The following is a 13,987-nucleotide window of genomic DNA, read 5'->3' on the forward strand; positions in this document are numbered from 1 at the left end:
AGAGACAGGGTTTCACCATGTTGGCCAGGATGGTCTCGATCTCTTGACCTCGTGATCCGCCCGCCTTGACCTTCCAAAGTGCTGGGATTACAGGAGTGAGCCACTGCACCTGTCCAGAAGCCAGACTTTCTAAAGTCCAGGAGAAGAAAAAAGAACAGCTCCCCTGCCATTCTTTAATTCATATTTTTGCAGGTGTTTTCATTCCCCAGTTGTTTTTTTTTATGGGATTAATTTGTTTAGCAGCAAAGATTTTATTTCTTTCAAAAAAAAAATGGGGGGGGGGGTAGGAGTTGCAGTGGCTCACACCTGTAATCCCAGCATGTTGGGAAGCTGAGGCTGGAGAATGGCTTGAGCCTGTGAGTTCAAGACAAACCTGGGCAACATAGTGAGATCCCATGTCTCTTTTTTCCTTTTTTGAGACAGAGTCTTGCTCTGTTGCCCAGGCTGGAGTGCAGTGGTGCAATCTCGGCGCACTGCAACCTCTGCCTCCTGGGTTCAAGCCATTCTCCTGCCTCAACCTCCTGAGTAGCTGGGACTACAAGCGCCGACCACCATGCCCGACTTTTCTATTTTTTTATAGAGATGGGGTTTCGCCATCTTGGCCAGGCTGGTCTCAAACTCCTGACCTCAGGTGATCCGCCTGCCTTGGCCTCACAACGTATTGGGATTACAGGCGTGAGCCACCGTGCCCGGCCCAAGATCCCTTCTCTAAAAAAAAAAAAAAAAAAAAAAGCAATAGCTGATTCTGGAGACTGAAGAAGCTGGGAGATGCGGCATCTAAACAGCAACTGGTTTAAATGACATTAACATTAGGCCCATGTTGTGGGTTGAGTTGTGTCCCATCTGAATGATGGTGAAGGCCTAACCCCCAGCACCTGTGAATTTGACCGTACTTGGAAATAGGGTCTTTGTAGATGATGTTGTTCAGATGAGTCATTAGGGTGAGCCCTAATCCAAAGTGCCTGGTATCCTTATTAAAAGGGGTTCTTTAGACAAAGAGACAGGCACACACAGGGAGAAAAGCCACATGAGGAAGGAGACAGCTGTTGGAGTGATGCTTCTAGAATCCAAGAACACCCAGGATTGCCAGCAAAACACCAGAAGCTAGGAGAGAGGTATGAACAGGTTCTCCCTCACAACCCTCAGAAGGAAACAACCATGCCAGTACCTTAATTTCGGACTTCTAGCCTCCGGAGCTCTGAGACAATGCATTTCTATTACATGAAGCCACCCAACTGTAGCAGCTCTAGCATAAATGAATACAGCCTGGCCCACCTGGAAGCCCTTAGTAGACTTCCTTCCTTTATAAGACAGCACCATCATGATCTATGCCATCTGTCTTCCAGGACAGCTGTGAAAAATAAAGTATTTCTTAAGCATGCATCATCTGAGGCATTGGGATAGTGAATAAGAAAGCATTTAATAAGAATAAAAGAGCAGAGCATAAGATATTACTATTTCCTTTTACCTCAGCTGAGCCATAGCAGAGAATGGATGCAAGATGCAGATAAATTTAGAATTAGGAGGCCGAGCATGGTGGCTCACGCCTGTAATCCCAGCAATTTGGGAGGCCAAGGTGGGTGAATCACCTGAGGTCAGGAGTTCAAGGCCAGACTGGCCAACATGGTGAAACCCTGCCTCCACTAAAAATACAAAAATTAGCTGGGTGTGGTGGCACACACTTGTAACCCCAGCTACTCGGGAGGCTGAGGCAGGAGAATCACTTGAACCTGGAAGATGGAGTTTGCAGTGAGCTGAGATTGATTGTACCACTGCACTCCAGCCTGGGCGACAGAGCAAGACTGTTGCAAAAACAAAACAAAACAAAACAAAAGATTAGAATTAGGGGCAAATTCCAGCAAATATTCTTTATAGGACAAGCATTTTCAAAGTACTCCTTGTAACAATGATAATCCCAGGGGCTACCGAGCACATGTTATGTACTAAGTGCTTTATGTACACTATGTGCGTGATCTCAACACATACAGCTGCCCAGTGAGGTAAGTGCTGCTCTTATTCCTTCTTTAAGACAAAGGAAATTAGGATTAAGTAGTCTGTGCAAGGCTGCAGGGCTGTGTCATGGTTGAGGCATGATTTGAACCCTTGCCTCTGAGGACATTCTATTAACCTCTGTGAGTCTTGTTTCTCCAGCAGCTTAACAGCTATAGTTAGAAGAAATATGCAGCAGTAGCAATACTCTAAAAGTGGAATTTAAAAAAACAATCTATACACATTGTTATCAGTTCATAAATTAATCAAGGTTCCTGTGACTACACAGAGGGTGACGAGTAAACCCTTCTTCCTAGAAAGAGAGAGTTTTCCTGGATTAAATTATCTACTCTGTTTCAGGAGTGAATCACCCCAGGGTTAGGGATTTGAGGCTGAAGAGAGATAGCAGCTGAACATTTCTGGACTCTGGCAGAGACGGGTAGAAATGAGGTCATTCTAGATTCGAGATTATTTTAGATCTTTCTAGGGGCAGAGCTAAGAGACCAACACTCTTCTCAGGGATTCACTGAGGGAAGACCGAGGCCAGCCATGGGGTCTGATCAAAAATTCCTTACAGGCCGGGCGCAGTGGCTCACACCTGTAATCCCAGCACTTTGGGAGGCCGAGGCAGGCAGATCACGAGGTCAGGAGTTCAAGACCATCCTGGCTAACACGGTGAAACCCCATCTCTACCAAAAATACAAAAAAAAAAAAAATTAGCTGGGCGCGGTGGCGGGTGCCTGTAGTCCCAGCTACTCGGGAGGCTGAGGCAGGAGAATGGCATGAACCCGGGAGGCGGAGCTTGCAGTGAGCCGAGATCATGCCACTGCACTCCAGCCTGGGTGACAGAGCGAGACTCTGTCTCAAAAAAAAAAAAATTCCTTACAGTTCTGCGGACTTCTGTTAGCAGCTGAGAGACTAAGGCAGAATTAGGGGGAACAACTGCTACCTCAGACAATTTCCATATACCCTTCCTTTACCTGTCTCAGAAGGACTAACTTTGAATTTCAGTTTGGAAATGCATGATTTTTCCCCTAACTTGACATCAATACTTGATTGTTTCAATTGCTTTTTAGAATTCCAAGGCAAGAGGCAGGCGGGGTGGGCAGCCGGCAGCCTTGTGGGTCACTGGCCTTCAACATGGTGTCAAGGGTCCAATGTCCAGGCTGAGGGGAGACGGCCAACCAAGGACTTTGCTGTCACCCTGTAGGGCTGTGCAGGGACTTTAAGGACAAGAAATTCACCCTCCTCTCCTGAACTTTCCAGCACTGGCTGTTTTACTAGGCCATGCATTGAACTGAGTTTTCCTGACTGCAACCTCATCTTGTGCATCTCTAGCAACTTCGGAAAGGTGGTGTAATGTAAGGAAAGCTCCAAGGGCTTTGGAGACAAACCTGCCTTAACAGGTTAGACAAACCTAACCCCAAGGGCTTAGGAGACAAACCTCACAGCCATGTGCCCCTGCCACTCACAGTTATGTGGTTTTAGGCAAATTGCCTAATTTCTTTTTCTTTTTCTTTCTTTCTTTTTTTTTTTTTTTTTTGAGACAGAGTCCTGCTCTGTCGCCCAGGCTAGAGTGCAGTGGCGTGAACTCGGCTCACTGCAAGCTCCGCCTATAAAGTGGTTGGTAAATAGGTTTCCAGGTCCCGCTCAAGCAGAGCCAAGGTCCTAAAGAGGCAGTCATTAGTGAAACAAAAAGAGGGGCCTGGTTATCTTGGAGACCCCACAGACATCTGGCAGAAGTAGTCAAGAAGAAGGTGGGACTTCTCCAGTCCCTGGGGCACATTCAGGCTTCTCCAGTGTAATTAGCCTCAGGACCAGGCCTTTCTGGCTGTAACCACAGTGCTTATTGGTGGCTGTGTTTATGTCTCCCCAGACGGTAGACACAAACTTTCATTTGGCAAAAGGCAACCATTACCCCTAAATATACTAGTAAGAGTCTCCTCTTTGCATTGAGAAAGGAGGCATCCCCCACTTAAGCACTCCCTTCCCAGTATCAAAAGGAAAGGGGTCAACAAGTGGTACTCTCCTTTAAAAAGTTTCAGACCTGGACTGGGGCAGTGCTTTAGGTCTCTAATCCCAGCACTTTGGGAGGCTCAGGCAGGAGGATCCCTTGAGCCCAGGAGTTAGAGACCAGCCTTGGTAACAGCAAGATCCCATCTCTACAAAAAATAAAAATTAAGGCCAGGTGTAGTGGCTCATGTCTGTAATGCCAGCATTTTGGGAGGCCAAGGCAGATGGATCACTTGAGGTCAGGAGTTCGAGACCAGCCTGGCCAACATGGTGAAACCCCGTCTCTACTAAAAATACAAAAATTAGCCGGGCGTGGTGGCACCCACCTGTAGTCCCAGCTACTCCAGAGGCTAAGCCAGGAGAATTGGTTGAACCCAGGAGGTGGAGATTGCAGTGGGCCAGGATTGTGCCAGTGTACTCCAGCATGGGTGACAGAGTGAGACCGTGTCTCAAAAAAAAAAAAAAAAAAAAAAAAAAAAAAAAACCAATCTGGGTGTGGCGGTGTGTGCCTGTAGTCTCTCAGCTACTCAGGAGGCTGAGGTGGGAGGATTGCTTGAGCTGGGAGGTTGAGGCTGCCATGAGCTATACACCACTGCACTCCAGCCTGAGTGACAGAGTGAGACCCTGCCCTCCACCCCTGCCCCCCCCAAAAAAAACCCAAAACCAAAAACCAGAGCAGCATAAACGTTTCAGACCCACAGAGGATTTTTAGAACAGTGAATATACTGTGTATACTATAATGGTGGATATATGCCATGATACATTTGTTCAAACCCATAGAATACACAACACTAAGAGCGAACCCTCATGTAAGCTATGGTATTTGGGTTTTGATAATGGCATGTGAATTCAGCCATTGTAACAAACGTGTCATGCTGGTGCCCATAGGGGAGGCTGCATAGGTGGGGGCAGAGGATGTGTGAAAGATCTTTGTACCTCCCTCTTAATTTTATGTTGAGCTTAAAACTGTTCTAAAGATATAATCTTTTTTTTTTTTTTTTTTTTGAGACGGAGTCTCGCTCTGTCGCCCAGGCTGGAGTGCAGTGGTGGGATCTGCGTTCACTACCAGCTCCGCCCCCCGGGTTCATTCCATTTTCCTGCCTCACCCTCTGAGTAGCTGGGACCACAGGCACTCGCCACCATGCCTGGCTAATTTGTTTTTTTGTATTTTTAGTAAAGACGGAGTTTCACCGTGTTCGCCAGGATGGTCTCGATCTCCTGACCTCGTGATCCACCCGCCTCGGCCTCCCAAAGTGCTGGGATTACAGGCATGAGCCACCGTGCCTGGCCTTAAAAATATAATCTTTAAAAAAAAGTTTCAGACCTCCTCGAGGAAAGGAGGACAGATGTCAGTTTTGTCCCCAGTTGCTGAATAAATGCCCTTTGCTAACTGTCTAAATCAGCTGGAAGCGATTTACACAAAGCCAGGAGTCTTTCTGCATATTCCAGGGACTCCTGGCTGCACCTGCAGCCATCTTTAGCAAAAGTTCATCTACATAACAATGCACCAAGGCCCGGGGAAGCTTCTGGGACTGTAGTTGTTCTGTTGTGTATTCACCTTCAGTTGTATGGGAAGTGTTTTTCTATAAGGGCAAACACTTTGTTTACCACCTGGTAACAAACCTTCTGGTAAACAAAGTTTGCATCACAGATTGGATTACTCCCAGTCCTTGCTTTTCAAAACCAGCTCAGAAAGGGTGTACCTTATCTAGCAATGACTAATTGACTTTATGATACAAGTCTGAACAAAGGCCAAGGCAAGAGTTAAAAAATAATATGTCTGGCCAGGCACGGGGTTTATGCCTGTAATGCCAGCACTTTGGGAGGATGAAGTGAAAAAAAAAAAGTCATTAAGTTTAAAAAAAAAGAAGAAGGTGCAGGGAAAACACTATTTTAAAACAGTGCAAGTGAGATATAAGGCAGGTGAAAAGCCTAACCATGTGCTATTTATAAAGTGATTATGTGGCTACACCGTTGACGATGAATAAGGAGAACTTGAGAAACTCTTAGTAAACATAGTTATTATTACCTAATCTTGTTCCTAGAAAAGCCAATGGAAGTTTAGACTCAATATTCAGGTTTAAGTATAGAATTAAGCATCATGAAAATTCTGAAATTATGGAGGGCGCCTGTCATCCCGGCTACTCAGGAGGCTGAGGCAGGAGAATCGCTTGAACCTGGGAGGTGGAGGTTGCAGTGAGCTGAGATCATGCCACTGCACTCCAGCCTGGGCGACAGAGTGAGACTCTACATAAATAAATAAATAAATTCTGAAATTATAGAAGAAAACCTGAGATGAGATGGGGAAAGTTACACAAAACTTTACTGATTAAAAGTCATAAAGGATGGGATAGTGGTTTGCTGCTTTCTGTGTAAGACAAGCTTATATTGGGGGATCATCCAAGTTTAGCATGCATTAACTCTTGATTTTACACTGCTAGTCCAAAAAAAGTCTTTATCTTCAATAATACAGACTTCCACAGTCGCTCCCCTCACCTGTCCTGGAGTGCCCAGCTTTGTATCCCTGCAGCCCCCTAACTTCTCACCCCAGCTAGTGAGTCACTCAGGGTCAGGCAGGCGTAATTAAGTGTGGTTAGTGTTTCCCTACATGCACAGACTTAAGTCTCTGGATCCAGAGAGTTTAAGACTCTATCCTCAGAGTGGCTTAGTACTCACACTATGTAATTATGCTTTTCTATCCTAACTATGGCATAAAGAAATGAAGATGCCTTTCTCCTATGTTGCTTTAGAGAGAAATAGAGCTTTGTGGAGTGTTTCTAGAAGGTTCTACATGTCAACAGCAGCCAGCAGGCTTATCTGCTTTCCTACCATGCACCTCTGTCTCTTTCTCCTCATTCTCTTCCACTCCTTCTGCACTATCTTTCTTCCCCTTGACTTAACCTCATTGTTAGATAAGACTGATCGCATTTGAGCATCACGGAAAAAATAGGAGGTGAAACAGAGGCCACAAAGGTTTGCATCTACCATCTGGGAAGACATAAACAGAAGATATAAATGTGCTTCCCTCATAACGACATAGTGATGCCAACCACACTTTTCTACTAGTACTTGATTTGGTGAGATTGCCCTGTACTTCCAAGGTGGTGGAAGATCACGAGTCTTCCCTGAAAGGTTCCAAGCAGCATGGAGTGTTTTGTTTACCTAATTCTGTTTAGCATATATTATGTAGACTACTGGTAATAGTTCTAAAGTTCAGGAATAAGCAAAAAGACATCAGCCACGACCATTACACTCCAATCAATTTGCTGTTGCTGGTCACGGTCATAGTGGGGTTCGTAGAGGGGCTGTAGCAGGACCTGGAGTCACAGCAGGGATGCACCGAAATTCAGTAACTATAAAGGTGAATGGATATACATTGATTGCCATTCAGAAAGTTTTCCAACCATTCTACTATAATAATCAGATAATGTTAAGTAACAGTGTTATTCTATTTATTTATTTATTTTTGAGACGGAGTCTCGCTCTTGTCACCCACGCTGGAGGGCAGCGCATGATCTCGGCTCACTGCAACCTCCACCTCCCGGGTTCAAGTGATTCTCTTGCCTCAGCCTTCTGAGTAGCTGGGATTACAGGCAACTGCCACCACGCCCAGCTAATTTTTGTACTTTTAGTAGAGGCAGGGTTTCGCTATGTTGGCCAGGCTGGTCTTGAACTCCTGACCTCAGGTGATCCGCCACAACCCCCCCCCATCACCTCTGCCTCCCAAAGTGCTGGGATTACAGGTGTAGGCCACCGTGCTTGGCCAAGTAACAGTGTTATTAGTAGGCTCATAACAAACAAAAAGTTCAGCAAATAATGACAAAGGTCAAATAGGGAGACTTATCTGGCATGAATATGTTGAGGCTATGTTCTTGTAGCAAGTGTGAAAAGGAGATATTTCCTGGTACAGCGGCCTAACATTGAGATAATGTGCCAACATCAATGGCAATGGGTACAGTGGGATGGGAAACAGCATGTTCTTATTATCTATGTGTCCACATTCTAATAAAACATAGAAGTGCTAATGATGATATCACACATAGCTAGGTGTCCCTGTGAGAGTCCAGACCTCGGAAACAGTGAGATGCAAAATCCCAAGTCTTGAGACTTTGAGCACTGTAGGCAAGGCTTACATATGAAAATAATTTGTTTTCTGTTTTGACCTGATTCCATGGTGAGTAGAATACACTGGTCTCTGATTGCTGGTGGTGGGGGTGAGGGGAGAGGGTGTAATCTGGAGCCAAAACATCTTTATGATCCTAGAGCTCTGACTTAAGGGAAAAAACACATTTCTATTACATTGCACAGTATTTTATGTGTTTAATTCTCTGTTCTCATCCAAGCACCACGTGGGTAAATCAAACAAGAGACACAATGCACTCTCTCAGTCTACAGCAATCTCCAAGTGTGCCCCAAGAGCATGTTACAAAGTATCATAGGCTTGGAGAGCCCCCAAGACCTCTGGGATCTCTCCCCTTCTTTCTAGCCCCTCTTCTCCTCAGTCTGTTTTCCCAGGCTGTTTTTGGCATGAGCTCACTGGACTCATACACCTGAAGACACCATCAATAGATGAATATTAACATGAGAATGAGACATGCTTTGTGCTTGCTTGTTTTGCTGTTTGTGGACTTGCTTTGTCTCGCTATTTAGCATAAACTCCTTGGAAAGTTTTCTCTACCCAGCACCACCCCCTCACACCCCCTTCGTGTTTACCTCTGGGCAACAGCTAAAATTGCACAATCTCAGGGATTATCTCCAGACTATCACATACAGTTTGGAATACAATTCAAAATATTTGCAACAGATACAATTTAAAAAGGGTCCATATCCTTCACATTCTTCTTCTGGATCTTGTTCTAAATGTATATGAAAATATGACAAACTCTTGCAAATTCATTTTTTTTTAAAGCCCAGGAGAAAAATAAACCAAGCATGTAATTAAATACTTTTCAAGAGAAAAAAATAATAACTGTAAATAAACATATCTTAAAAGGTTGGGCCAGGCATGTTGGCTCATATCTGTAATCCCACCACTTTGGGAGGTCAAGGTGGGTGGATTGCTTGAGCCCAAGAATGTGAGACCAGGCTGGGCAACATAGTGAGACCCCATTGTGTACAAAAATTTAAAAAAAAAAAAAATTAGCCAGGCTTGATGGTGTGCACCTGTTTTCCCAGCTATTTGGGAGGTTGAGGCAGGAGTATTGTTTGAGCCTGAGAGGTAAAGGCTGCAGTGAGCTGTGATCGCGTCACTGCACTCCAACCTGGGCAACAGAGAGCAACCTTGTCTCAAAAACAGAAACAAAAAGCAAAGGATTGGTTTTGTGAAAAACAAAGAAGATGTAAAGTATAAGAAGAAGGAAAGTTTTTTTTTCTTTTCAAATTGACAAATAGTATAAAGAAAGACAATATGCAGAATAATGGAGGACTGTGAGAATTGATATTGTCATTCACTGCTGGTGGGAGCCGTTCTGAAGGACAGTTTATTTCAAAGTGTTTTCCTCTGCAAAGAAAAAGAAAGAAGTAACTGCATAGATGACCTTAACAACTTAAACATGTAACAAACGTTTCATTTGTTATATAAAAATGTAACAAGTAAATATGTAACAATGTAACGATATAGTGGTAGAAAACAGGCATTTGTGGGTTTTTTTGAGACAGTCCTCACTCTGTCACCCTGGCTAGAGTACAGTGGCCAATCATAGTTTACTGCAGCCTCAACCTTCCGGGCTCAAGTGATCCAGCCCCACTCAGCCTCCTTAATAGCTGAGACTACAGAAGAACACCACTACACCTGGCTAATTTTTTAATTTTGTAGAGATCTCACTATGTTGTCCAGGCTAATCTTAAACTCCTGGCCTCAAGTGATCCTCCTGCCTTGGCCTCCCAAAGTGTTGGGATTACAGGCGTGAGCCACCATGCCCAGCCCAAAAGATTTTTACAAGCTTGATAGAGGTAGGACCTGCTTAAAATAGCACCAAGGCTAAAACTTATAAATGGAAAGAGACAAATTTGACTACCTAAAAAACTCTAAATGGCAAAAATATGAAGTTAAACACAAACATCAAGTCAGAGAAAATAATTTTTGCATTGTGTATGAGAAACAAATGCTTAGAATTTATCTACACAGGCCAGGCACGGTGGCTCATGGCTGTAATCCCAGCACTTTGGGAGGCTGAGGTGGGTGGGTCACCGGAGGTCAGGAGTTCAAGACCAGCCTGACCAACACGGAGAAACCATCTCTACTAAAAAATACAAAATTAGCCGGGTGTGGTGGCACATGCCTGTAATCCCAGTTACTTGAGAGGCTGAGGCAGGAGAATCGCTTGAACCTGGAGGCGGAGGTTGCAGTGAGCTGAGATCATACCACTGCACTCCAGCCTGGGCAACAAGAGCGAAACTCCATCCCAAAAAAAAAAAAGAATTTATCTACTCAAATATATGTACAGAAGTAGGTAACTAGGTTCTTAAGATAGGAACTAGGTTCTTAAGATATCTTAGGAACTTAAGATAACAAGGTTCAAGGATGTTCTTTGTAGAATGTATATAATGCGAAATACTGAATACAAAAATGTTCATCACCAGTAGACCGGTTATTAATGATTGCATGTCCTGTTACGCCACTTAATGAAACAGACATATGGAAAAGACGTTAACATATATCTCTAAGTGTAAAAAAATCTACTAAACAAGATATGCAGAATAATCTAGTCTATTAAATATATATGTATATGTGCATATATGTTTGTATATTAATATAAACAAGTCTAAAACTATATACTAAAAATAATAAATTATCTTTGGTTGAATGCGGTAACAGGGGATTTACTTCTCACTTCTTACATTTCTATGCTTTTGAGTTTTCTGAACAGACAATAAAATGGATTACATATATATGTAATATACATATAATTTCTTTAGAGATGGGGTCTTGCTATGTTGCCCAGGCTGGACCTCAAACATCTGGGCTCAAGTGATCCTTCTGTCTCAGCCTCCCAAGTAGGTGGGACATTAAGCTGATGACACTACACCCAGCTATGTATTAGTTATATAATGAGAAAAGTATATTTACATTTAATTTTTTAAAAATGCTAATATAGGATTCTGTCTTTCCCCTAGTCTTTCTTCTATTTTTGTATTTTACAAATTCCTGTTATGCATCGAACAATAATGCAACATTAGGGGACACAGGAAATGGGTTTTTGTTTTGTTTTGTTCCTTTTCTTTTTTTTGACGGAGTCTCGCCCTGTTGCCCAGGCTGGAGTGCAGTGGCGTGATCTTGGCTCACTGCAAGCTCTGCCTCCCAGGTTCATGCCATTCTCCTGCCTCAGCCTCCCCAGTAGCTGGGACTACAGGTGCCCGCCACCATGCCCGGCCAATGTTTTGTATTTTTAATAGAGACAGGTTTCACCATGTTAGCCAGGATGGTATTGATCTCCTGACCTCGTGATCCACCTGCCTCGGCCTCCCAAAGTGCTGGGATTACAGGCGTGAGCCACTGCACCTGGCCTTGTTTTGTTCTTTTTGAGACAGGATCTTACTCTGCTGCCCAGGCTGGAGTGCAGTGGTGCAATCACTGCTCACTGCAGCCTCAGCCTCCCAGACTCAAGGAATCCTCCCATCTCCAGCCTCCAGAGTAGCTGGAATTATAGGCATAGACCATCATGCCTGGCTAATTTTGGTATTTTTTGTAGAGACAGAGTTTTGCCATGCTACCTGGCCTGGTCTTGAACTCTTGGGCCCAAGTGATCCTCCCACCTCAGCCCCCCAAAGTGTTGGGATTATAAGTGTGAGCCACTGCACCTGACCAGTAAATGATTTTCTCCAAATTTCATTTTAAAAGTGTAAGTTAGAGATCACAAATGAGAGGAGAAAGTTCATGTCACCAGCATCTTTAGTATTGTATGCATGCAATAGTCTTTAGTTTTTTTATTCACTTTTTCTTACTTTCATTTTTTGTTACATATTTTCATTTTTTAAAACCAACATTGTTGTTAAAGAAAGAACACACATTTTCAAGTAAAGAGAGCATGTGGAAATAAAAAGGAATTTCACTACTATTGAACTTGGTTAAAAACATCTCAATATTACTGAGTCATAACTATTTTATGACATGAGAGCGGGGTGAACTAATGAATACATGTCAAGAAAAGGGAATCCCTCCCTTTCCCTTCCTATCTATATCCTCCTCTTCCAAAAAAAAAAAAGGAATTGCTTTAGCCCAGGAGTTTGAAACCAGCCCTGGTAATACAGCTAGTCTGTCCCTACAAAAAATTTAAAAAAAGCCATGCATGGTGGTGCACACCTGTAGTCCCAGCTACCTGAGAGACTGAGGCAAGAAGATTGTTTGAGCCAAGGAGTTAGAGGTTAAAGTGAGCTATAATTGCATCACTGCACTCCAGCCTGGGTGACAGAGTGAGACTGTCCCAAATAAGTAAATATAGTTCAAAAAATATTTAAAAAAAACAGTAGTTACATGGGCCCTTTTCTCACAGTAAATTTTGATGAAGACTTTTGCTGTATTGAAAATTGCTCTTAGGTCTGGGCATGATGGCTCACGCCTGTGATTCTAGCACTATGGGAGGCCAAGGTGGGTGGATCGCTTGAGCCCAGGAGTTCGAGGCCAGTCTGGGGAACAAATTGACACCCTGTCTCTATGAAAAAAATACAAAAATTAGCCATGCGTGGTGGCACTCCCCTGTAGTCCCAGCTACTCAGGAGGCTGAGGTGGGAGGATCACTTGAGCCTAGGAGGTTGAGGTTGCAGTGAGCTGTGATTGTGCCACTGCACTCCAGTCTGGGCTACAGAGTGAGACCCTGTCTTAAAAAAAAAAAAAAAGAAAGAAAAGAAAATGAAATTGTTCTTATTGTAACCTGCAACCTGAAGACTGAGAGTTTTATTTTCAAAACATTTTTGACTGTGAAGATGAGGAGTCGGATACTTTGAATAAACAAAACTCAGGTCCTGGCAAATATGTATGCAACTAAGTGTTAAATCCCCTGTAGTTCAGACAGGTCCGTTGCCTAAGATCACACGCTGAGTTAGAGTCGGGACTAGACTCCAAGACTCTTCACCGTAGAATTGTTTCCCTTTACTCCCTTCAGTATTTTATGAAATGATTTTTTTTTTTTTGAGACAGTCTCCTTCTTTTGCCCATGCTAGAGTGCAGTGGTTATTCACAGGCTCCATTACTGCACACTGCAGCCCTGAACTCCTGGGCTCAAGCGTCCTCCCACCTCAGCCTATGGAGTGGCTGGGACTAAAACCACACATCACTGCACCTGGCTGAAATGACTTTAAGCTTGGAATTCAATGCCTGTTTAAAACTTAAGTGCTGACCTGACCCGGCACTGTGGCTCACACCTGCAACCCTAGCACTTTGGGAGGGAGAGGCCTGAGGATTTCTTGAGCCCAGGAGTTGGAGACCAGCCTGGGCGACAGAGTGAGACTCCGTCTCAAACAAACAAACAAACAAACAAAAAAACCACACAAAAGTGTTTTTAGGTATAGCTTCTCACTATTTTCTTGTTTCTTTTCAAAGATTAATGCATTATATACATTGTATATAAAGTTCTGAAATGTATAAAGGATGCAAAGGTTTATTTTTCTTGAAGTTTTGAGAACTCCTTTTTATTGTATACCACTTAAAATGGTAAACAGGAGACATATTTGCTGAATAACAATGTAGAACTGAATCTTGTGACTTAAAAACAAATCCTCAGCTGAAAATAGCATCTAGGCGAGATGTCCCTGCACTGGAGAGTGACATCAGAAACTACAGCCACAAACAATTTTCTCAAGATAATGGAACTGATAGGGGGCAGGGGGAGGTTCTAGAAATCTCACAAAGGAGAATCTCAAAAAGAGATCTGGGCTCATAAATGTCTATTTACAAATCCTGGGTTTGAAAAATACACTCAGTGAAAACATGTTGAATTTTGTAAAGGAAATCAGCCAATCATAAAGGATTTTGGCACAAAGCGGGCTT

The sequence above is a fragment of the Gorilla gorilla genome, chromosome 17 (genome assembly GCF_029281585.2).
Source record: "Gorilla gorilla gorilla isolate KB3781 chromosome 17, NHGRI_mGorGor1-v2.1_pri, whole genome shotgun sequence".
NCBI classification, from domain to species: Eukaryota; Metazoa; Chordata; class Mammalia; order Primates; family Hominidae; genus Gorilla; species Gorilla gorilla.